Here is a 26,369-nt window from a genome sequence, read left to right on the forward strand (position 1 = left end):
AGTGCATGAAAGAGCTAGTCCCTTACGATACTCCAAGGCAGTGGCACACTTTTTTTTTTTTTTTAAGACTGCTGGTTTTGTTGCAGAAAAATAATCAGACCTGCAAGAGCCTAAGTGACACTCTGAGAAGTAGGAGAACTCGGATTTATTTTATGCCTGCGGACCCAGATGAGCTCCTACTCCAGGTTCTGGGCCCCGGGCAACGGGGTTATAGGGCTTTTATAAGGGACGGAAGGCAGTCAGGTTCCAAGGGCTATGCTGACTACTGGTAGGTGGGTTTAAACTGGGGGAGCGGGGGCTGCTTTAGGTGGGGAGAGCAGTGCGGGGAGCCTGTGGCTGGAAGCCTTATCTCTTGCTTGGAGTAGGGCTTTTGGTTATCTCTAGCTTGTTGTTAGTAGCTTTCCATCTTCTGGGGCCTCCTGGCTGGGCCTGCTCTGGGTAATTTTCCCCTTCAGTTTTGCTTTATGTCCTAGTAAAAGTGGAAAAATATTCCAATTCCAACATCTTGATTGCAGACTGTTGTAAATTATTGTCTCAGGGGGAAACACTTGTGTAGTTTGAGTTGTGCGCTAAAGTAGATGTTTTGTTTTTTGGAACCCCCTAAATTTATTTGAAAAAAAAAATACCGACAGTCAAGTAATGGTTATTCAGACCTGTGTATTTAGAAGACCTTGTCTCAAAATGATTCAAGTGAGCCTGCTACTTAACGGTAAACAACTGATATTTGTTGTAAGAGAAAAATTTAGGTTTCATGCAAAAACTAGAATTTTTGAAAACTTGTAAATGCTTTCATAAGCTTGATGGCTTCTCTGATAAAAATAGTGGTGATATTAAGGAGTATAATTTTTAATATTATATAATCAAGTGCCAGTGAACCGGTTACAAAATTACACATGTGTAAAAAATACATTGAGAGTGAAAGATTTATCAATGTGTTTTAACATAACAGCACAAAAAGTGCACTGATGGAGTTTGAGATTCCATGTTACAGCTTTTATAAAACCAACTTGTGAAGTCTGAGTGTAGTGTTACAGTCGTGCATCCAGAATTATCTTCAAAAGCTATTAAAATGTTGCTCCCTTTTCCAAATTCTTCTCTGAGAGGCCGTATTTTGTTCAGACACTTCTACTAAAGCAACATGTAACAGATTGAAAGTAGAAGAATCTGAGGATCCACCTGTCTTCTATGAAGCTAGACATTTAATAGATTTGCAATAAGGTATTAACAGTGGTATTCTTAGTTAAATGTTTCATATTTTGTTAGTTACTTTTTAAGTAATTTAGACTTGTATTTTAATATTTAATAGGATAAATATTAATAAATATGCCCCCTCAAAGCTCCCTGGGAATCCTTTGTAATGTTTAAAAGTGTAAAGAAACCTAGAGACCAAAAACGTTAGAGAACTAGCTATAGTATACCACATAGAAGCAATTAAAAACTATTTGTATAGTTTTTAATTCCTAAAATGTCAAGAAATGTTACATTTGGTTTGCAGAAAACTTAAAAATAACTTAGGAATCTATTGTTGGTTGCAGATAAGTATAATGTGGTAAAAGGATTATTGTGCAGTTTATCATGCTGTGAGGATTCAGTCTAGCCAGCCTGAAAATGGCTTGAGTTTTTTGGTTTTTTGTTTTTTTGTTTTTTCTTGCTGAAGACAGACCTATACCTGCTGACCGATGACCAGAGGTTACCGTGTGAAACAGATTTACCAATACTGTTGCTTTGTAACCATGGGTTCAAGAGGAAGTTTGGAACAGTTTGCCCCAGCTCATCAGCATCATTTACTGCACCTGGAGATCAGTTGTTTACGCCAGGCTTCAGGGACCACAGCCCCCCACCCCTCTCCCCAGCACTTCCCGTGAGCTCTGACATTGGAGCTGGTTACCTAGCAAGAGTGTCTGCGTGAACAGCAGTGTATAAGAGGCCCAAGCTGAGACTCCATTTTGGGCTCCCTGGTGTCAGTGTCCTGTATACCTCCGTGGTTCCTCAGAGAAATTGTGTCTTGGCCTGGCCCTTACGGAGGGAGGACAATTGGTACAAAATATGGCCTCTGGAGACCGTTACTGTGAGGCAGTCTACTGGTTGTTATGCGTAGCTATGCGAAGCCCGTTTTGCTTAGTAAATGACTTAAATAATCATTCAAGTACCAAGTCAAATATCCTTTTCCCCCAAATCTTTGAAGATAGGAAGAGAAGGAAGCTTCTCCCTTCTATGAGAACTTATAAATATTTTATAGCTACTTGTATTGAAATGATCTGTTGATTTTCTGACTGCCCTTATAGAATTGAGGTCCTGTAGGAATACAACTATATTTTCATATGCCTAGTGCATTATCAACTTCCATGTAATGTGTATATTTTTACATGGGGTTTAGATGAAAAACACATGGTTGAAACCATTTTTTTTCAGAGTATAAAATGGGATTAAATAGGAGAAAACAGTATATTCAACACCACTTAATGACCATTACAAGGCTATACATATCAGGGTATTAGGGACAAATAGGCCCATGTTAGGCTTTCAGTAGAATGAATTGCTACATTCATGAGTTAAATAAGCTACAAGACACTAATGATATATGCTCTGTGATTAAAAGGATTGTTAATACATAAATTCTTTTTGTGTGTGAAGCATGTTTGACCTTTGGGTTTAACAGTTATAGTATACTATTTATATCTTAAAGTTATTTAACAAGAAAATAGCAAGCATCCTCAGAAGTAAAAATAGCTTCTTCAGCTAAAATAACCAGCATTAAAATAAAAGAGCTATAAATATGCATGCTTTACAATATAGACCCAAATGTCCCCTATGGTATAATTAAACCAATCCTTAGCATTTAGAGAGGGCTTTTCATCTGTGGATCTCAAAGTGATTCACACATTATTAATTCCACAGAAATGCCTCTAAGGTTAAAAAAAAGTGATAGATTGGGAAACTGAGATTTTTGGGTTCATTTGCTAAAAGCTGTAATGCCAGGAGGTTTCAGAGATGAGCTTAAAGGCCAAATAAGATTTTCCTTATCCTCTTCTCAGGTTAGTTTTATCATCATTATAAAAACATGTTTTAATAAGCAGCCAAGTGTCCATGGTACAGTTCTGGGCACTGAGTATGTTTAATGAACACAATCTACAGCTTGGATTCAAATCTAAGAAAATGTAGATGCAGCCAAAAAAAACAAAAACAAAAACAAAAAATGACTTCTTAGGATACACAATTTGTTGGCATTCAAACAATTAGGAAAAGACCAAATAAAATTTTGATTGGTATCACCCTGTATAATGGCATCCACTTGGCATATATCTAGTGTTCTATATGATGGGAACTCTATGGTATAAGAGATGGAAAGGGAGGGATGGAAGGAGAGAGGTAGGGAGGAAGGAGGGAGAGGCTTTTTGGATTATGATTGCATTCTAAACCTACTCTGATTTAAACCAGGAATCACAGGGAAAAACGCAGACACAACAGACTCGAGAGGACTGGAAGATGGTAAGATGGGCACATAAAAATGAACGTATGAATTAAGAGCTCCTTATTTTCCTTAACTATGTAATACTTCACTCATGGAAATAAGCTTTATTATCTTGTGAAGAAAATGGAACTCCTGCCCCTGTATGACCACTGATAAGAGTCTAAAACAGAAATGGAATTATCCTTGCACCAGATAAATTGTGCTTAATAATAAACTAATCATCAGTATCCCATAAACCTCTTTACATCTTGATTGCCAATGCTTGAGCAATGAAATGCTTAGTGAAATGAATTAATATTCTCACTAAACACTTGTATATATTCTATATGCTTTTCAGAGACCATTCTTGAATTGTATGAGTAATCTGGAAAGGTTTTTAAAGAGTATTTCACCATCTAAAGTTTTTCTTGATCACTCTTTAGGCAAAACTTTACCTTTGTGCTGAAACTTAAGAGATAGGCCCCCAGGGACATTATCTCCTTGAGTCCTGTCCTATCCATTCAGCACTTGGAAAATGCAGCTAATAACAAAGTTAATAGCTTACCCCTAGAAATAACCTGGGAGCCTCAGGAGATGCATTCAACTTCCCATAAATCTCCTCCGGCACACGGTACCCCCAAAGTAGTTCACCCTTTGATCCCTACTAGTAACTACAAATCTCTAGGGAAAATTAAACCTAAAGTAAAAAAGGCCATCCTGGGATTCCCAGGAAGCCATTGGCCAACTTGTTACAGAATCCAATCCTAAGCTATGCACCAGGGACTGACCTCCGCCACGCCTTTGAAATCATCAGTGCCCTTCAAAGATAATAACTTCATAATTGATGTAATTGTTGCTTTGCTAAATACTCATCCTCACAGTTTTGTATGTAGAAAAAATATTTTTATAATTTTGAAAAACAAGTATGTTTCAGAATATGCGATATAATAGGTAACTTTTTTTAAAAAGACACAAAGTCTTTTCTACCTTAGTGATTTTTTTTGTACCTTTGTATTGTCTTACCTGGTCTTACCTGTATTCATGTCTTAAATGAATTCATTTTCTAATTTGGTGTAACAGATTCTAACAACTCAGTGGTTTAAAATGACACCCATTTATTAGCTCATACTTACATAAATCAGAAGCCTAGACACGGTGTGTCTGGGTTCTCTGCTTAGTACAAGGCTGCAATCAAAGTAGCTGATGATTTCCTAGAGTCTGGGGTTCTCTTCTAACCTCATTCTGTATGGTAGAATTTAGACTTAAACCTAAGACCTGAAATCATAAAACCTAGGAAAGATTGGTCTTTGCAATGATTTTTTTGGATCTAACACTTAAAGTACCGGCAACAAAAGCAGAACTACATAAAACCACATCAAAGTAAAAAGCTTCTGCACAGCAAAGAGTCAACAAAAGGAAAAGGCAGGCCTATGAAATAGGAGAAGACCATGGCAAACATTTATCCACTAACAGATTAATATAAATAAAATACAAGGAGTTCTTAAAACTCAGTAACAACCTGATTTAAAAAACAAACAACAATGGGCAGAGAACCTCAACAGACATTTTTTTCCAAAGAAAACATAAAATTGGTCAACAGGTTTATGGAAAGATGTTCAACATCAGTAATCCTCAGAGAAAGCAAATCAAAAACCATGTGAGACAGCCTTACACCTGTTAGGTCGGCTCTTCTTAAAAATGAGAGGTGATAAATGTTGGTGACAGCGAGGAAAAGAGAACTCTGGTGTTCTGTTTTTGGGAATATAAAATGGTTTATTCTATTCTATTCAGAAAACCGTATGAAAGTTCCTCAGACTAAAAAGTAGAACTCGCCTAAGATCCAGTAATTCAACTTCTGATTATATGTCTGAAGGAAATGAACTCATGGTTTCGGAGATTGCTACACCCCATGTTCATTGTAGCCTTATTTACAATTACAGACATGGAAACCACTTGAGTGCATGGAATGGATAAAGACAGTGGGAGACAGACACAGCATATACATGTTTTGTATGTATAATGTGTATGTATGTCCCTACCTACAAAAACACACAATGGAATATTATTCAGCCACAAAAACTTGGATGAAACTTGTGAGCATTATGCCAAGTGCTAAGTGAAATAAGCCCAACAGTGAGACAAATACCAGGTGGTATCATTTACATAGGGGATATTTAAAAGAAAAAAAAAAAAAACCCGAACTTAGAGTGCAATGGTAGTTGCCACAGGGTGGGGGAAATGGGGAGATCAGAGTCAAAGGATGCAACCTTTGAGTTAGAAGGTGAGCAAATTTTAAGGATCTAATATACAGTCTGGTAACTATAGTTTGTAATACTGTATTGTATACTTGTAATTTGTTAGAAGAATAGAACTTAAGCATTGACACACAAAAAATGAAAAAGTTAACTATGTGAGGTGATGAATGTTATTAACTTGTAATTCTACAGTGTGTGTATATCCAATCATCACATGGTACACTTTACGTTATAATTTTATTCATCCATTATACCTAAATAACCTGGAAAAAAGAATTTACTGCCTTGCTAGCTAAGGCTGAAGATCTCTCTTGGCCTGCTAATGTCCTCTGTGAGTTCCTCAAGTCTGCTTATTCATGCAAGTGCAGCTACCCCCTTCTTAAAGGCCAGCAATGGAGAATCTTCCCACATGGTTTAAATCTCTGATTGACTCTCACCTTGACCTCTAGTCCCAGGTTTAAAGGACTCATGGGAGAGATCAGGCCCATCTGGATAATGTAACTTTGTTAAAGTCAACCATACCCTTTAATACAGCCCAGTCGTAGGGGCAAAACCATCCTATCGTCCGTCCCGGGAATGATGCATGTAGTGTACACCACTAAGCTGAGATCTTGAGCGCTGACTTCAAGCCTGGTGCCTGATACCTGGATTATTACTGAAACCTCTTCTGATGTCTGTAACAGATTAAAAGGCACCTGGACGTCAGAGTGGGCTCCTTCTTGCATTATAGGCAAGTGAACTTTTGAGATTCCAACAAAAGCCCTTGATAGTGTTCTATCAAAAAGCAAATCATGAGTGCCTGTATCTCATTAAACCTGTTGCTCTTCATTTGCCTTAAGGAAGGTCAGGTGGTTAAATCTAACTCCGATGTAAAGAATGAATTCTGGTGCTCGCTTCGGTAGCACATATACTAGAATGAATTCTGAATTTACTTCCTGTATGGAAAGTAAATTTTTGATAAAATGGTATGCATAAAAACCACAACAGTGTGTCTGCAATGTTGCCTCAAATAGCTGAGTATTTTTTTTCTTCATAAGAAATACGTCCTTCATATAAAAATGATGAATTTTGCACGAGGGCAGAACTTGGTTCTATAGGTTTTTATAAGAGTAATGGTAGCTTAGTCCATGCTAAATGTTCTGCTTCAGGCAAAGATATTTCCTCTCCACTTTAAAAATTGAAGAAAAATAAATTATTAATGTACTTTCTCAAATTATACAAAATGATCATGATAATTTAAAAAAAATACCATCTCTGTATCATCACAAGTTTAGAATTCTATATAATTGTTATCTCTGAATACAGAAAGAAGAAAATGATTTAAGTTATTGATGAAGTAAAGGTCTGTTGCCCTTGCCAATGTAAAGCTGGTGGAACTATAAGGAAGTGAAGAGGAAGTGAAACTGATATTACTAGTACCCGGATAAAGCTTTGGACATCATTCTGGCATATTTTGAAAAACTTGACTTTATTGTTATATCATTAGCAGGATTTAAAGAATCGTGATCAAGTAGAAAGGACTTGTGAAGGGGAAAATTTTCTCTGACTTTAATTTAAAACACTCATAATCTACTGAGTACTGATGCATGCTAGTAATTGTGCAATATATCATTCAATCTTACCCCACTAGAGTAGTATCTCTAAAGGATAAAATTTAAGAATTGCTATATTACTATCACACCTAATTTTAAAAGCCCTGATTTCTTAAAGTAGTTACATATCTGTCTAGCGTTTTAATCTCCCCCATTTCTATATACAGTTTTAGCAGGTAGTTTGTTTCAATCAAAACCAAAATAACATCAAGAAGTTGTAATTGGTTGATAATAACCTTATAACTCCACCTTTTTTTACTTACAAACTTTATATTAAAAAACACTTTTTGGTAGTTTTTTACAAGATTTGGCTGATTATATTCGCATAGCATTTATTGTCATCTGTCCTTTCAGTCAGGTGGTAGTTAGATTGAGAGAGGCTACATCAGCTTCTGGTTTTACTTACTGTCAGGACTACTTTACAGGTGAAAAAGCACATGGCTTCTTTGGACTCTATTTGAGACAGCTTTGTTTTGTTTTGTTTTTGGAGATAGCTTTTAATTGTGATGCACATACTGACTTTAATGATTTTGCTATATTGAATCCCATTCCTGTAATAAACTGTAGATTTATAAGCAGTGCCATTTTGGGTCCTGTAAGTTGTCTTTAGGCAATTTAACTCTGTTTAATAGCCACCATTAGTGCAAGATTTATATAGATAATCTTCTTTTCATCAACATTTTGTTACACAAGGCAATAGTTTGTAAAGGAAGCATGAAAAATGTTTGGGTATTTGCTTTTATCAGTTTCAAAATAATGACTTGGTTACTTAACATTCTCCAGGGGTGACCAATGGACTTTATTTTTCTTAAATGCCATTATAAATTTTTGAGTATAAGCACACTTGAAATGTTGAAATCCAGTGCAGTCTTCATTTTACTCTTGGTTAAATTGTGCCAATTTTGCCTAGCAGGTGACAACTGAAGTTGGCTCCTGAAGCTCTCTGCTTTGCCCTCAGTTGTTGAGATCTTTGATGTTTTCCAGTATGACGAAATGATTCAGGGTATTGTAGTATATTTTCTACATCAGACCTGGAATTAGCCATTTCTTTAGTGACTCCTATTCCTATTAATAGGAAGTGGTATTTAGAGACCACAGGTTGGGCATGGGTAGTGCAAAGTTTTTGCTGGGTTAGTCTTAGTTCCTATGCCCTTTCAGTGAACAGAACTGTGACATTTTTCATGAATTTTATACTGTGCATTTCAATTCAAATATCATAGTAATAGGAACATTTTAACATAACCACACACATTTTACATATCTTTCTTTTTCTCCCTCATCAAAAAACATTAACAATGGTACTTTTTATTTTCCAAACTTTTAATTTTCGTTATCACAAAATACATGTGTAACTGTCTATAAATAACACCAATATTACAGAAACCTACTAATTAATAAGAATATTTTCAGGTTTTTTCTCCTTTCCTTTTGTCCCTAAGGTACATACCACTAATGATGTACAGTCATACTGTTTTTTAAAGTAACCTGACATAGTTCTTGGGCTTAATAGACCAGCTCACTACAGGATTGGGTATTTAATTTCTCATAGCTTTTGATACTTAGGTGTGGCTCTTGTCATTTATAATGATATAAAATATATTTATGCTCCCAAATATAAATATAAAAATCCAAGTATAGCACATTAACTAGTTTTTAATCTTTGTCACGTCTTGGTAAACTTTGATTAGGGAAGATTTTCATATTTTTCTGGTAAGTAGAACCATAGTTTACACATGTAAAATTACCTTTTTTAAAGTTAGAAAGATATTCTAGGTAAAATTCTATGAAAGTATAGAAAGTTACTCCCCTCCCTTTTCTTTTAAAGTTTTATTTATTTATTTATTTATTTATTTATTTAACAGAGTTAAGTGAGAGCGGGAACACAAGCAGGAGGAGTAGGAGAGAGAAGCAGGCTTCCCACAGAGCAGGGAGCCCTATGCGGGTCTCAGTCCCGGCACTCTGGGATCATGACCTGAGCCAAAGGAACATGGTTAAAGAATGAGCCACTCAGGTGTCCCAAGATACCCCTTTTTTTTTTAAGATTTTATTTATTTATTTGACAGTCCGAGATGACAAGTAGGCAGAGAGGCAGGCAGAGAGAGAGGGGGAAGCAGGCTCCCTGCTGAGCAGAGAGCCTGATTTGGGGCTTGATCCCAGGACCCTGGGATCATGACCCAAGCTGAAGGCAGAGGCTTTAACCCACTGAACCACCCAGGCGCCCCCCAAGATACCCTTTTTTACAGTAAGATTTTATTTGAGAGAGAAGGAGCATGTGTCCTGGGGAGGGGAGAAAGGGAGGGAAAGGTACAATCAGATTCTATGCTGAGCTTAATCCCAGGACTCTGAGATCATGATCTGAGCAAAAATTAAGTTGAAAGTTTAGCCAACTGAGTCACCCAGGAACCCCTGGAAAGATATTCTTGGTCACTTTGTATAGCTTAATACCATTATCTTGAGTGGGTTATCACAGTTATTTTAACCAGTCATTTAATGATTGAGTTTTAAGGGTTTTTCCCCTTTGCTTTGCTATTAAAAATAGTCTGGTATTGCATAACATTATACATGCTTTGCTGATAATGTATTTTTTGTCCTATGTACTGGTATTCATGATAAATTTGTTTACCATACATTTTATATGAAATACTGTAGGGTTAATTTAGGGACCTAAATAACTTCCTTTTCAAAGAATATTTTCTCTTCTTTCTGGCAATACTTAGAATAGAAATATGTCCCGTTATCCTATCTTAGCTTGAACTAATTCAAAGCTGGTTTTAGTATTAATGAAGGCTGGTCTATTTCTGGGTGGCAGTTTTTCCTCTGTCCTTCTCAGAGCCAAAACCAAATTTTAGTGGATTACCAGAGCCATTCTTGGCGTTTCTTGAACTCCCGAACTTGGTGTAGCCATGTTCAATTCCTTGGCCATAACACCTCCTTTGTACTACTCAGCTTGCCCTTTATTTATGTTTTTGCTTTTTTTTTTTTTTTTTTTACAAACCCTCCCCAGTGTGGGGGTCAAACTTGCAACCTCAAGATCAGGACTCCTGTTCTCTACTGACTGAGCCAGCTGGGCTCCCCAATCCCACCCCTCAGCTTCTTCTTTTAAGTCTGTTGCTTGGAAATTTTTATGTGCCTCAAGGGAAAAATCAAAGTATTTCCCTTTTCTCTTGAATCATGGTTGACAAATCATGGTAATCTCTCTGGTTTCTTCAAAAGATTTTTCTAAAATGTATTGAAATTTGGTAATTGTTCTTAGTAAGACATTTAAACTTAAGCAAGCTACACTGTCACAGCAGGAAGTAGAAGTCTGTAATTCAGTTTTAAGTAAAATTTAGCCATATTAACTTTGTCTTAACTTTTTAAAGTATTAACTTTGACACTTCTTTGGTGAAGGGTTGGGGAGATACTCTGAAATGAATAAAGATCATATCAACACGTTCAAGAATTTTTTTGTTAAAAAAATCACAGAAATGGGGAAATCACTAGTCAAGGAAGTTGATTTCTTTATGTTAAGATGGGGAAAAATGACAGCATGTCTGTATGATGATGGAAGTGATGCAGTGGAGCAGAAAACTTATGCAAGAGAGGCAAGCAAAGCCCTTAAAGAGAAGGAAAAGTGGAATTGACTGTGTAGTGGAACCAATCCATCAGCGCTTCGTACAGGTCAACTGTTTTAATGGGGAAAGGCAGGAAATGTGTCTACAGATGTTGGTAAATCAGTACATCTAGAGTGGAATTAAGAATAGGAGGAGGTTCTTCCCATTCATTTTTTATTTGGATGAGAAGTCAGCTCATTGGCAATGGAAAGCGTGATGACTGGGGGAGACAGAAGAAGGTATAAAATAATCTCCTCTAAGCAAGAAAGCAATTTGTCCAATGGTATAATAGGTTTACCAGGAATTTAGAGGATCTCTTAGCATTTGTGGTCACATAGTTAAAGTAGGATTGCTTCTTCATATTTTCCTCTCTCCTACACCTGCTTAAGAGCAAGCATGACTAGACAGAAGATGTTTTTAGGGCTACTATTTTGCCTGATGAGTGCAGAGTCTGAGTCAAGATTTTGAGCGTTAATTCTTTTTTTTTTTAAAGATTTTATTTATTTATTTGACAGAGAAGTCACAAGTAGGCAGAGAGGCAGGCAGAGAGAGAGGAGGAAGCAGGCTCCCTGCTGAGCAGAAAGCCCAATGTGGGGCTTGAACCCAGGACCTGGGATCATGACCTGAGCCGAAGGCAGCGGCTTAACCCACTGAGCCACCCAGGCGCCCCCGTTAATTCTTTTAGTAGGCAAGAAGATCTAGTAAATGACAACATAAGCACATAAAATGGTGAAGAACACTGAAATATGATGGGGTGAACAGAATTAATGTTCAGTTGCATCCCAGAACTACTGGAATAAGAGGATTAGGAGGAAATAGATGAAAGACAGGAATCAGTTTTCAGGCATGGCCATTTGGCCTCCACCCTCTCTCCTACTCAGAATGCTCCCCAGCATGGCTAGGAATTCTAAGAAGCAGATGATGGGGGCCTGAAAGAGCTCTATTTCCAGGGGCTCAAATAGCTCAACTGTGGGTTTCTTCACTGAAAGATCTGGACGTAGGAAGCAGAAAGCATTTTCCCACTACAGATGAAGAGAAAATAGTGTTGGTGGTCTTACGGAGATGGTTGTAACAGACCCCTGTGACAGAAGAATGGAAGTAGGGAGCAATACAGGTGTTCATTAGTACTGGATAATCACAAGTGGGCAAAAATCTATAAAAAATCTTATTAAAACCTAGGCCAAAAATTATTTATTTCAAAAATATATTATTGAGGTCTGGGGGAGCAAGAGAAGGAAAAAATATATTCTTAAAAGGAACTTAATTATGTTTACCTCATACTTAAAAATCTTAAATTATACCAAATCTTAGACTACGCCTGGATAAATCACATGTTGATTTCCCCAAACCCCTAGCATCCTCAGCTTGATCATGGGGCCATTGGGGAAAGTAATTTCAGGATTTTACTGATTTTTTTTTCTCACAGATAGTTCTTGATTCTTTGAAATTTAAATAGTCTTTTTGAAGTGCCTATCATTTTTTTTAATCCTCGTCAATTTTTCTTTTCTTGAATTTTTAACTGATCTTATTCTGTCAAATGTTTTAGGGTATGGGTTAAGCAATTCTTCACCAACATCCTCCTAGAATTCCTATTTCCTGTATCATTTATAAGATCTATAAATTTCCCTTTTTTTTTAAACTTTAAATGCAAATTTAATTTTTATTCTCAGAGGTTTACAATACACTGTTGCTAGTCTGTATAAGACCCTTTTTTTCCTTCCTGCTTACCTGACCTCCTTGATTCTTTCTGTCCCCTTTATTCCCCTCTTTCTACAGCTGAACATGCTGCTTTTTATTATTTATTTTTCAAGTAACCTCTGTGCCAAATGTGGGGCTTGAATTCACAACTCTGAGATTTAGTCACATGCTCTACCCTTTGAGCCAGCCAGGTGCTCCCGAACATGTATTCTAGTGCATTCAATTGTACATTTTATATATTCAGAAAATGTCTTGTTTAAAAGCAACTATTTTAATTTTATGTGAACTATTTCATTCTGGTGTTTTTTGTTTACTTTTTTTTAAGATTTTATTTATTTATTTGACAGAGATCACAAGTAGGCAGAGAGGCAGGCAGAGAGAGGAGGAAGCAGGCTCCCCGAGGAGCAGAGAACCCGATGCGGGGCTCGATCCCAGGACTCTGGGATCATGACCTGAGCCAAAGGCAGAGGCTTTAACCCACTGAGCCACCCAGGCGCCCCACGTTGTCTATTTACTTAACTACTGTATTTCAGTGTCTGGCCATGTACTTAGGGCATAATTGATTGTTTCTATTGTAGTGGACTCAGTGTTATGGAATGGTGACTTTTTATCTATGTACTCTTCTGGGTATGGACAACCACAATACCTCATTACCCTGAACTATAAATTTGAAGATCCCACAAAAAATAATTCAGTGGAGGCCATCATGCTTGTTAAATTTCGAGTGGAATTACTACATTTTAGAGTTGTCCATATACTCCCATTTTACTAGGTCAGATGGCATCATTCTGTACTACCATCAGTAATGAACGCAACATCCTAAATCCCATATCTACCAATACTTAAAATTACTAAGCTTTCTGATTATTTCTGCAATCACTTATATTTTTCTCTGTAATGAAATTATACTGTACTTGACGATAATAGGGCAAAGAATGGGCAGAGTTGTGGGGGTGAGGCTCTTAATATGGAAGAAAGCACCTTCCATTTCCCCTGCCCCATCTCACCCTGGCTCAGTAGATAAAAAAAGAAGACTGTCTTACCTGGAGCTGATACAAGAGATTTAGAAGTATTTATGTAACACATACAGACCTTCTTGGAGTTTCATTGGAATTGAGTAGAGGAACACAGGGAAAGGAGTGGACAACCAGCTAATAAACTAGACAGGAGGCTCAACACATGCAAATCTAGGTATGAATGTAGATAACATATTTCTATTCAAAGGAGGGTGAATTTAACAGGTGATAAAATAGTATTTGCAGCACTGATTATGTCCTAGGTGCTTTGCTAGTTGTGTTCATGTAGGAAATCCCTTTTAAATCTTAAGTTCAGGGGCACCTGGGTGGCTCAGTGGGTTAAAGCCTCTGTCTTCGGCTCAGGTCATGATCCCAGGGTCCTAAGATCGAGCCCCGCATCGGGCTCTCTGCTCAGTGGGGAGCCTGCTTCCTCCTCTCTCTCTCTGCCTGCCTCTCTGCCTACTTGTGGTCTGTCAAATAAATAAAAATCTTTTAAAAAAAATCTTAAGTTCACTAAAGCAGGATTTCTTAGCTTCCAAGCTACTAACAATTCAGGCAAGATAATTCTTTGTTTTTGTGGGGGCAGAGGGAGATGTCCTATGAAATGTAGGATGTTTAGCAGGAACCCTGTTCTCTACCATGAGAAACCAGCAGCATTCCTTCCAGTTGTAACAATCCGAAGTGTCTCCAGACTTTCCCAAATGTCCCTTCAAGGAAATAGCTATCCCTGCTTGAAATTCACCATGTCAAGGTAATGATCAACATCCTTACTGGTCAGCTGAGAACACTGAAGTTGGAAAAACTTGAATAACTTGGTCATCAAGCATGGGAATAAAGGCTGTAGGATTTGAACTCTAGTCATCCTTGCTTAAACACCTGATATAGTCTATAGTATAGAGTAATATACTATCCATGGCCACAATAATCTTGTCTTACATTTATTTACATAGTTCACTTGTTCTCAATCAGGTTTTTGGGTTTTTGGTTTTGGTTTTGTTTTTGTTTTTTCTTCTGCTTCTACACACAAGAGGTACATAATAAAATAAGAAAACCAACTCAGTGGGCAATTGGAACATTCTTTCCTCTATACACTTAAATCTGATTCCCAGGGTGGTAATGTGGTGTGCAATGGGTTTTCACTGATTATACATAAGAGTTCACTGAATGTTCATTTTTTAAGGTAGTAAGGTCCATTGTTGTTGTTTCCTACAAAGAGAATAGGTGTTCATAAATAGTCAAGATGATGACATGTATTAGCAGACCGGGTCTTGAGAATCTTGGAACTTTACTGTTCCAACTCTGTCACACTAGGTGAGAAAATTAGGATCAACTTAATAGCAAAACACCATCCAATTAAATGGACAAAGGACCTGAAAAGAAAATTTTAAGGGGTGCCTGAGCATCTCAGTCAGTTAAGCATCTGCCTTCTGCTCAGGTCATGATTCAGGATCCTTCTGCTCTGCAGGGAGCCTGCTTCTCCCTCTCCCTCTGCCCCTGACTCATGCTTCCTCTCTCCAGTGTGCTTTCTCCCTCTCAATCTCTCTCAAATAAATAAACAATATCTTTTTTAAAAAAATTATAAAGACGTAAAAATGGCAAGCAGTTACATGAAAAGATGCTTAACATTATTAGGAAAATGCACATTAAAGCCACAATGAGATCTTCTCATCCCTTTTAGGGTGGCTGTTATCAAAAAGACAAGATACAAATGTTGGCAAGAATGTGGAGAAAAGGGAACACTTGTACTCTGTTAGTAGGACTGTAAATTGGTATAGCTATTGTGGAAAAAAATATGGAGGTTGCTCAGAAAATTAAAAATAGAACTGCCATGTAATATAGTAATCCCCCTTTCTGAATACGTATTTGCAAGAAATGAACTCACTGTCTCCAAGATATATCTGTGCCCCTGTGTTCATGGCAGTATTATTCACAATAGCCAAAGATAAGGCAACAACCTTAGTATCCACAGACAGATGAATGGATAAAGAAAATGTAGTGGGGGGGCGCCTGGGTGGCTCAGTGGGTTAAGCCGCTGCCTTCAGCTCAGGTCATGATCCCAGGTCCTGGGTTCGAGCCCCACATCGGGCTTTCTGCTCAGCAGGGAGCCTGCTTCCTCCTCTCTCTCTGCCTGCCTCTCTGCTTACTTGTGATTTCTCTCTGTCAAATAAATAAAATCTTAAAAAAAAAAAAGAAAGGAAAATGTAGTGGGGGGATGTGTATGTAAAGAGACACACATACATACAGTGGAATATTCAGCCATAAAGGAGGAGGAAGTTCGGCCTTTGGTATGTGCTAGACGTTTTGGATATGATGCTAAGTGAAATCAGACATAGAAATACAAATACTGCATAATCTCACATGCGGAGTCTGGAGGGGAAAAAAAATCTGCACATCTTAACAGAGAATGGTGGTTGCTAGGGGCTGGGAGTAGGAGGTCATAGCGAGTTATTGGTAATTGTTGCAGAGTTGGATTTTTGTGAAATAGAGTTTTGGAGGAAGTGATAATGGCTACACACTACTATGAATGTACTCAGTACTAATAAACAGTACACTTTAAAATGGTCAAGATAGTAAATTTTGCTTTATCACAAAAATAATCAAGCGCCTTATTTGATATTAAGAATATATAATAAAAGTTTTCACTTATCAATTTTTATTCACTTTATTTTACCATAACCCTCAAGTGCCCAAACTCCTACACATGCCAAAAGTTTACATAATCTGGGAGCCTTACAAAAATGTTTGTTTGTTTTTTTTTTAAGATTTTATTTATTTATTTGATAGAGATCACAAGCAGGTAGAGAGGGAGGAGGAAGCAGTCTTCCTGCTAAGTAGAGAGCCCGATGCAGGGCTCGATCCCAGGACCCTGGGATCATGACCTGAGCTGAAGAAGAGGCTTTAACCCACCGAGCCACCCAGGCGCCCCCAAAAGTGTTATTTTAAAAGAAAAAAACAGCATAAAGTAAATTGCTGTAATGTGGGCTTATTGCTTTATATTTAGTATGTCTGCCCTAATTCCTTTTTAGTTCGAAGGCACAATTACTACTGTTTATTGCCAGGACAACGTTATTTATGGGTTGAACTCCCATCAAGAGGGTCTCCTTTTTCTGTCAACAATGGCTTAATAAAATAGCCTTTCACCTTTGGAGACAGGCCTTTAAATTCTCTCTGTGCAAATGGAAATGCTGTAGGTCATTTTTTTCTAATTGCTTGTGGGCAAGGATTGACAAGCCACCACACAACTTAGCGTGATTGGCAGATTGTTCTCAGAAGTAGTCCAACCCTGAACCAGCAATTTCAGCACAAGATTGAGATGTCTTGTCAGAGTTTGGTGGTAAAATTAGCTTTTATTTGAGTTCTCCCAAAGAATTCCTTTTGAAAGAAGAAATACATCACAATTCTTTAACACCAAATGCGATGTTTTGGTTGACTCTCTTATCAGATAATTAATGAGGTGCTTTGTAGTTGTCAGTTGGTGGTTCTTTCATAATCCTCAAGTGAGAAACACTTGAAGGGAAAATATTGTTGAGGTGACGTTCTTGTTTAATTACATGTTTTTAAAACCATTATGGTTAACCTTATGGGTTAAAAAGATTAACAAATATTTAATATTAAATTACTGTAATGTGCTATAAGAACTGTTTAATGATAATAAGTAAACTTATTTAACACTTCTTCTCTGATAGAAATGCTTCTCTTGGTGTTATTTCTCAGTATTTGATCGATCATTGCAAATTACAAGTGTTTCTGCTAATTGAATTTACTGCAATATGTACTTTGGTTTTGGATCCGATTTTCTAAGGCACATTCTGAAAATAATAGAATTACATATTTATTTGAAAGAAGGTCAAAAATCCTTGAACTGTTAAATCAGTTGTTAGCTCAAAGTTCTTGAGATAAAGAACCAATAGAAATAGATTTTCACATCAGTGGTCCTCAAACTCTTTGGGTTCAGGGAAACCATTTAAATTGTTAAAAATTACCCAGGATCCCAAAAATGTTGATGTGGGTTCAATCTAAGATTACCATATTAGAAATTAAAACTGAAAAGAATATAAAAAATGTATAAACCGTAAACCCATTACATGTAGATATAACTAACATAATTTTGTGGTAAAAACTATTTTTTCTATTATGAAAATGAGAAGTATTGTGTTACACTCCTGCAAGTATTTTGAATAGCTCGAATTGTTTTCAGGGGGAAAAAAAAAAAAAAAAAGAAAACTTGAAAGAAATATTCCTACAGGTTTTGGCAGAGGGACAGCATGAAAATGACCCCAAGCCAGATTCCATCCAGCAGAATATCCCTGCAGGTCCCTGTCCCTTTGTTGATACTTGAAGATTAGGAAGGGAGTTTCTTTCTTGTAAAGTCCCAGTCCTTTTTAAACCCTGGGCCTTGGAGTGAGTGAGTCTTCTTGGCCTTTGAAAAGCTGTTTCTCAGATCCCTGTAGTCCTTTTGGTTCTCTTGGACAAGAGTCCCATTAGTTTCAAAGCCACATGGCTTGTCTCTCAGGTGCAAGTTGTAGAAGTTGGGGTGTTTCGCGTGGGGTAGGAGTATTTTTCCCAGGATGAAACTCTAAGTTATCAAGAGCCTCCTAATTGTGGGCCCCAAGCTAGGGTGGGGATTTTGGTGAAATTGGGTGTGTTAGCCTCTCCTTTCCACCTCCATGTGGCCTATATTTCTCAGATTGTTGCTGTGAAGGAACAGCTCAGCCACTTTTTAGGTCTTTTTCAGAGGAAACTGTTCTGTATATAGCTGTAGAATTGGGTGTGTCCACAGAAAGAGAGAAATTCAGGGTTTTATCATGTTGCCATCTTAAACTCTTCCTGGCTTAGTAGAACACTATCACTTTGTCATGTTTCTTATCTGTTGAAATAGACTATGTCCTAGAACTACTGGCCAGTTCAACTGTAGTACTTGCAAGAGAGTGAGTGTGAAAAAGGCAAATGACATCAGATTATTGCAAAAGAGTTTTGCTTGCAGACTTTTGCAAGTGTTTCAAGGAACCCCAAGGGTTCCTGGAATATAATTGTAGAATCCCTGCTTTAGATTTAAATTTATACTCCATAGAAGGTGAATGTTTTATTTTTCTATTTGAAACCAATAATATTTCATTATGTTTGAAGGTAGCATCAGAAATGTAGGTTTTTGAGATCAAAATTTATTACTTTTTTATTCCGTGGTTGTATTTGACCTGTAGGAAGCCTTCTCATATATTCGAGCAAAACCTGCTACTGATAAGACTATGATGGGTTGGTATTCACATGGTGGTGGTGAACTTTTTCTCACTAAGACACATAAGCTTGCTCAACCACCAAATCCAATTCCATCAAAGACCAGAAAACATTTTTTATGCTGTATTTTTTAGAAATACTTTTTCATCTTCTCAAATGAGAAGAATGGGAGTAGTGTCAAAAGATGTCTCTGAGAGCCAGGTAAAATAAAGCTAAAAACCATGGACTGCCATTTGTCTATTGATGGAATGAGTCCTTACAGTTACTAAAGTTTTATATAGGTAACAGTCATATCACTGGTAATTTTTTTCTTTGAATATTGCTTGTGTGTTTTACTCTTATTCCAGCATTCCTGGAAACCTCTGAAAAAGATGAGTTACTCTTAATACAGATTGGTACAAATTGAGTTAATATAAAAATAATTTCGTGTCTCATCTACACAGTTTACACTATTTTTATTCCTAAACAGCAAAATCCTTGACCTCATGCTTACCTGATGGAAGTTATGGCAGCCATATTTATAATCTGGCTTTTCATTTCTGTATTTTCTTGCAAGTTTCCAACTGAAGTTTGTCAGAATAACCAAAGGATCCTTTGTTTTTATTTATTTATTTTTAAGGTAATCTCTGTGATCATTGTGGGGTGCACACTCATTACCTGAGATCGAGTCACATGTTTTACCCACTGAGCTATCCAGGTGCCCCAAGGATCATTTTCCCCCCAAGGATCATTTTTATTTTATTTATCTTTTATTTAAAAAATTTTTTAAAAGATTTTATTTATTTATTGACAGAGCAAGCACAAGCTGGGGGGGTGGGGGTGGCAGGTAGAGGGAGAAGCAAGCTCCCTATTGAGCAAGGAGCCCGATAGTGGGCTCCATCTCAGGACCCTGGAATCATGGTCTGAGCCGAAGGCTGATGCTTAACCCACCAGCTGAGCCACCCAGCTGTCCCCAAGGATCATTTTTAAAACAAGCCAGGTTGGGTACTCTTCCTAAACATTTGGATCACAGTCTACTTTTCTCAAGATCTCAAAACTCTGAGTCAGACAAGTTTCTCGGGTATTTCTGTCACACACAACCCCCTCAACTATTTTATACCCACCTTTTCTGCAGTCCATAAGACATGTAAGGAATTAATAGGCCTCCTCAGTGGCGTGCTGACATGCGTTGTCTCTGAAATCCACTGCTTAGGAACTACCATCTCTAGGGGAAAGTTGTGTTGTTGTGTTTTTTTGTTTGTTGGGTGTGTTTTGTTTTTTTTTTAAAGGTTTATTTAGAGAGGGAGAGCAGAGCACGACAGGGAGGGGAAGAGGGAAAGGAAGAGAGAATCTGAAACAGATTTCGCTGAGCCTGGAGCCTGACATGGGACTCCTATCTCACGACCCTGAGAATATCACCTGAGCTGAAATCAAGAGTGGGATGCTTAAGTGATTGTACCACATCTGCACCCCTCTAGAGGAAGGGTTTTTAAAAATGTTTCTCACCAGATACAACATCATTTCTAGTTCCCTAAGGAAGTCATTTATTTTTTCTTTTTTTTTTTTTTGCGATTTTATTCATTTATTTGAGAGAGGGAGAAAGAAAGCACAAGTAGGGTAAAGGACTGAAGAAGAAGCAGACTCGCCGCTGAGTAGGGAGCCTGATGTGGGGCTCATCCCTGGACTCTGGAATCATGACCTGAGCCAAAGGCCTATGCTTAACTGACTGAACCCCCAGGTGCCCTAGATAAATCATTTCTTTCCAACCCAGTACAACACTTCACTATGAGAATACCTACATTTCCAGAGTGTATTTGGTGTTTGCTATAGTGTGGTAATAGGTCGTTCATCTTTAAGGTATCTGAAAACCATTTTGTAGGTGTTTGAAAGAGAGGTAGTTACTTCTTAAGGTAGTCAATGTGAGAATCCCTCCAAATGCAAAAAGTGGTGTGACCTGGATTAGCTGGAATCAGCTACCAGATACAAAAGTGAAGACTGTAAGGCCACTGTTAGTATTCTTTGATGTCCTGCAGCAAAGCATACATAGAAATACGAAATACAGGTAGAAATCACTTTTGTTGCTAGAAAAAACAATATTCCTTTTGATTTTGTTCCTTGAGGAATTCTGCCTTTTTTGCTTTATTGAGCTAGTGGGTAAATAATGATTTTGCACATTTTCTCTTATACTTACAACTCTATCTTCAGTATTATTTCAGTTTTATGGCTAAAACTGAGACCCACAAAGGCCTGATTTCACTTAGCTAACAAGTGATTGGTGTTAGAACTCTTAACCTTGAACCCCTCTCCAACCCCAGGTCCAATAGAAACCTGACCTCCATTATCTATTTATGAAAAATTAAGGAAAAATATTTAACTATATCAGTTCTATAAGGCCAATTTATTTATTATCTAAGCTTAGTGGAGCAAAAGAGTGTGTGGTTTTTAGCTTTTATACCAGATTAGCCTTGATCTTAACAAAAATAAAAATACAAAATGGCAGTAGAATGTCCCAGTTCATTTGGATGTTTTGTGGTACTTTACTTTCATGATTTCAGTATAGCCCTGTTTGATGAGAATTTGTTCAGTTCATTTTCCTTTTTCAGCATGAGTCAGTGTTAATTTTACGCACACAGACACCCTATTGTTCTAGGAAAAAAAATTACGAGAATAATTACTTTGCCCTGTTGACAAGTTGTTTAGCCTAAATAACCATGCCATCTGCTGAAAAGGACTAGTGAGTCACAGAAAAGTTTCAGAGGGCTCATTTTGGTTGGATATACAAAGTCTGAAGATTTAAAATAAAAATTAAAAAGCTAAACCTAGAGGAAGGCAAAACTTAAATAGCACAGGAGAATCAGAACATTGATCAGGAACTTTACAAGACAAAAAGCTTTAATATGATGTAAATTAAAGCACTTTAGGCATGTAGAAAATTTGAGGGTACTGTGAAATATAATGCAAGTGAAACTTTCTGGTTAATAGAAGGAGATTTGAAGAAATGGTATGGTTTAATTAAAAATAGTTTGTTGAGAATAGGTTCTTAGTCCTAAACGTCCTCAAAATATTCTGATGGAAGTTTGGGGATAGATGGCATTGTTAAAACATCAAAATTAAGAAAGAAACGTTAATTACTATTTCTCAACAATACTTGAATTTTATTGATGTGTTTGCAGTTTGTAAAGCCATATCAGACAGGCAAATTTATTTTCAAAGGATGTCTTTTAACATAAATTTTGTAAATATTGTGTTACTTCTACCCATAATATTCCTAATTTCTAGACCTTTCTTTTATTAACCTTATCCCAGTGACAATTTGGCAGTTACTAACTACTCTTCTGAGTGTGAATGGATGTGGTGATGATAATGAAAGGTTTGCCATAGAATGCTTTTGAATAAAAATAAATAGTATGTCGCCCCCTTTATTGCCATTAAAAAGAAATCTAGAATACACTAATGATAGGACTGCATTTCAAGAATTCTATATGTCCATGCTAGAAGTAATGTAATCCTGAAAATTTAATGTGGCCTGCTTTCTTAAAGCAAGGCTATTGAAAATATTCCAACAACATTAAGTGGATCATTGCATTTTTCATTGTCTTAATGTATTTTTTTGACTGAAAGTTTTAGATTTTCATACACCACGTTATAGATTGCCTAATTTCTAAAGAGAAAGTGAAAACAAGGAGAAAATCTCCTCGCCTTTCAAGTTTTTCCAAATGTATTTATCTCTTACATTAAGCATATTATTGGATTTAGCACTGTTAACATAAAAAGATTTTTTAAAAGTTGCACTCAACCTATTAACACTTGTCCGTGTGTGTGTGTGTGTGTGTGTGTGTGTGTGTGTGTCTTTGTCTCTTGGCCAGATCTTTTTAATAAGGATTACCTTTATAAATATAGTCTCTTTTGCCCTTTCTTTATTTGGCTATAATTTCCTGGTTCCCAAGTATGAGATTAATTTCAGCTAACATCTCTCCTTATCTCTTCCCTTTCTCTTAGCATCACATTTAAAATAGTCCTATTTCTTTTATTTAATACTTATAAGGCAATCTGCAAGTTTATTTTCCTTTTCACGTACTCTCCCCATTCTCCCTCCATTTTTCTTACTTGAGACTATCTGTATTTTCAGAACACAGAGCCGTTATATATTACATTGTCACCCTTATAACTCACCTATGGTGTTTAGTATAGATAATGTTTAATTCTCATTACCACTGTCGAAGTTGCTATCTCTAGTCATTGCAGATATCTAAAGTTGATTCCCTGGAATGTTACTAGGGCTAAAGTTTCATGGTAAAATACTTGTTGAGGTCTTGCATGTGCAAAAGATTGTCTCTGGCCTTAGCACTTGAATATTTATTGGCTGGATATAAAATTCTTCACTAAGATTTTCTTTACCAACATATAATGACTAGGCATTTCCATTGCCTTCTGGCATGAAGTATTACTGTTGTCAATTCTGATTAACAAGTTGATTATTTTTCCCTTATGCGATTTTGCTTTTTTTTTAAGATTTTATTTATTTGACAGAGATCACAAGTAGGAAGAGAGGCAGGCAGAGAGAGAAAGGGGGAAGCAGGCTCCCCGCCGAGCAGAGAGCCCGATGTGGGGCTCGATCCCAGGACATCTAAAATCATGACTTGAGCCGAAGGCAGAGGCCTTACAAACTATGGAGCCACCCAGGCACCCGCGATTTTGCATTTTTGCCCGAACATTCTCTTTTTTCCTTTTTCTTACAGTCCTACTGAAGTTGTACTAAAATGTATGTGACTGTTGATAGCTTTGGTGATGTTTTTTCCCCATATATGTATTGTATAGCTTTTCCCCATGTATTTGGGAATATATGTAGAGAGTTTTTGTTTACATTTGAGGAAAATATTCTTTCATAATGCTTTTAAAAATGTATTCTGTTTGATTGCTTTACTTGGGGGAAGGGAATGTTATACGTGTGTTGATTCTTTATCACATTTTCTCCATCACTATAACTTTTTTCCTGTATTTTTATCCGTTATTTAATTCCTTGTGATTAAAAAAATTCATTTTCCTCAACCCCTTTCCATAACACAGTATTCCTTGTTTTTATTTGTTTTTCCTTTTAGTTTCTGTATCTGAAATAGTTTTATTCTAGTAATAATTCTTAGCCTTGCTGGTACTTTAGTCAAATCTTCCTTTTCTCCAATCACTTTATTACCAAGTTCTTCAGCTTATACTTCCTGTTATTCTTTCATAACTCTGACATTATGTTAAAAACTTCAAGGGGTGACAAATGGCAAAATAGGAATTTTCTATTGTCTTCACCCCTATCCTTCAATAACATCAATTCTTATAATCCTTCATGGATGGGAGGGAGTCCAGCACAAAAGTTCTAACACACCACTGGAAAAAAAAAAAAAGAAAGAAAAATTAGGTATTTTGAAGAGGATAGGAGGCACTGTTTCACTTGACCCACATGACCTCCACCCCAAGGCTCCACAGATCAATGGCAAGAGTCTAGTCTCAGCCAGTGATTTCTCCCGTAGAGGAAGGTGAGGGCAAGTGAACAAGCATGTCTGCCAGAGACTCACTTGTTTATTGAGCACTCCCTCTACCTAAGAATATTGAAGAGAGGTGCATTTCCAAAGCACAGGAACCAGCTTCTAGAGCAGCAGCCAGGGTGATGAGAGACATCAAATGGATGCAGATCCTTCTAACTGCTTCAGGGAGTCCATCAAGGAGATGGACCTGCAAGCCACTTGGAATGTGCCTCATCACCACATACAATTGCTTCATGGCCAGCTCCCTGTATAGGTCTACAAGGATGTTAAGAATGAGATTTTGCAGATGGCTAGTGAACACCTAGGCTCATACATACACAGACCCGATCTGTGGGGTCTGGATAAAGCACATAAACTTGGACATTCAGCACTGCCTAAGGAAAAGCCTAGGAGTGTGCATTTTATCTTTGCAACATTGAGCAAAGGCCTACAATCTAAAGAAACCCCCATTCATTTTTTTTTTAAATTGAGGAGAGGAGTTGTGGGTGGGAGATGCAGTAAGTGGGTGATGGACATTTTTTTTTATTTAAGATTTTTTTTTTTTACTTATTTGAGAGAGAGGATAGCAAGAGAGAGAGAGCATGAGCTGAGAGAAGAACAGAGGGAGAGGGAGAAGCAGACTCCCCCTGAGCAGGGAGCCTGATGTGGGGCTCAATCACAGGACTCTGGGATCATGATCTGAGCTGAAGGCAGACTCTTAACTAACTGATCCACCCAGGTGTCCCTGAAAACCCCTACTTCTGAGAAGAGGAAGCAAGAATTGTAGAGTAGGCAGATCCAAAGACGTGAAAGCATAAAACTACTAGAAGAAAATGCAAGTTAGAAGAATAAGTAGGGAAAAGATTTCCTTGATGTTGGCTTTGGCAACAATGTTTTGGATATGATACCCAACGCTTAAGAAACAGAAGCAAAAAACCCAAATGGGACTACATCAAACTTAAAAGCTGCAAAAGAAACATTCAACAAAATAAACAGACAACCTATGGCATAGAAGAAAATAGTTGTAAACTATCTGATAAGGGGTTAATCTTCAAAATAAACAAAGAACTCCCATAATTCAAGAAAAATAAAAACATACCTAATTGAAATATGGGCAGAGGACCTAAATAGTCCTTTCTCCAAAGAAAACCTACAAAGCAAATGGCCAACAGATACATGAAAATGTACTAAATAAACATCAGTATCATCAGGGAATTGTCCACAAAACCACAATGAGATGCAGCCTCAAGCCTGTTAGAATGGCCTTTATCAAAAGAATAAGAGATGATGATTTATTTGTTCCATTTTTGTGAAAAAAGTTGATGGTATTTTGATAGGAATTGCATTAAATGTGTAGACATTTTCACAGTATTTGTTCTTCCAGTCCATGAGCATAGAATGTTTTTCCATTTCTTTGTGTTTTCTTCAATTTCTTTCACGAGTATTATATAGTTTTCTGAGTACAGATTCTTTGCCTCTTTGGTTAGATTTATTCCTAGGTAAAATGTATATGGAACCAGAAAAGACCCCAAATAGCCAGAGGAATGTTGAAAAAGAAAACAAAAGCTGACAGCATCACAATTCCAGACTTCAAACTCTATTACAAATCTGTAGTCATCAAAACAGTGTGGTACTGGCACAGAAACAGACACAAAGATCAATGGAACAGAATAGAGAGCCCAGAAATGGACCCTCAACTCTATGGTCAACCTATCTTCGACAAAGCAGGAAAGAATGTCCAAAGGAAAAAAGACGGTCTCCTCAACAAATGGTGCTAGGAACATTGGACAGACACATGCAGAAGCCACATGAAACTGGATCATTTCCTTAACACCACATACAAAAATAGACTCAAAATGGGTTAAAGACCTCAATGTGAGACAGGAATCCATCAAAAATCCTTGAGGAGAACATAGGCATCTACCTTTTGAACCTCAGGCAGCAACTTCCTCCTAGAAACACCTCCGAAAGCAAGGGAAGCAAGGGCAAAAATGAACTATTGGGACTTCATCAAGTTCAAAAGCTCTTGCCCAGGGA

This window comes from Lutra lutra, chromosome X (genome assembly GCF_902655055.1).
Source record: "Lutra lutra chromosome X, mLutLut1.2, whole genome shotgun sequence".
Classification (NCBI taxonomy): Eukaryota; Metazoa; Chordata; class Mammalia; order Carnivora; family Mustelidae; genus Lutra; species Lutra lutra.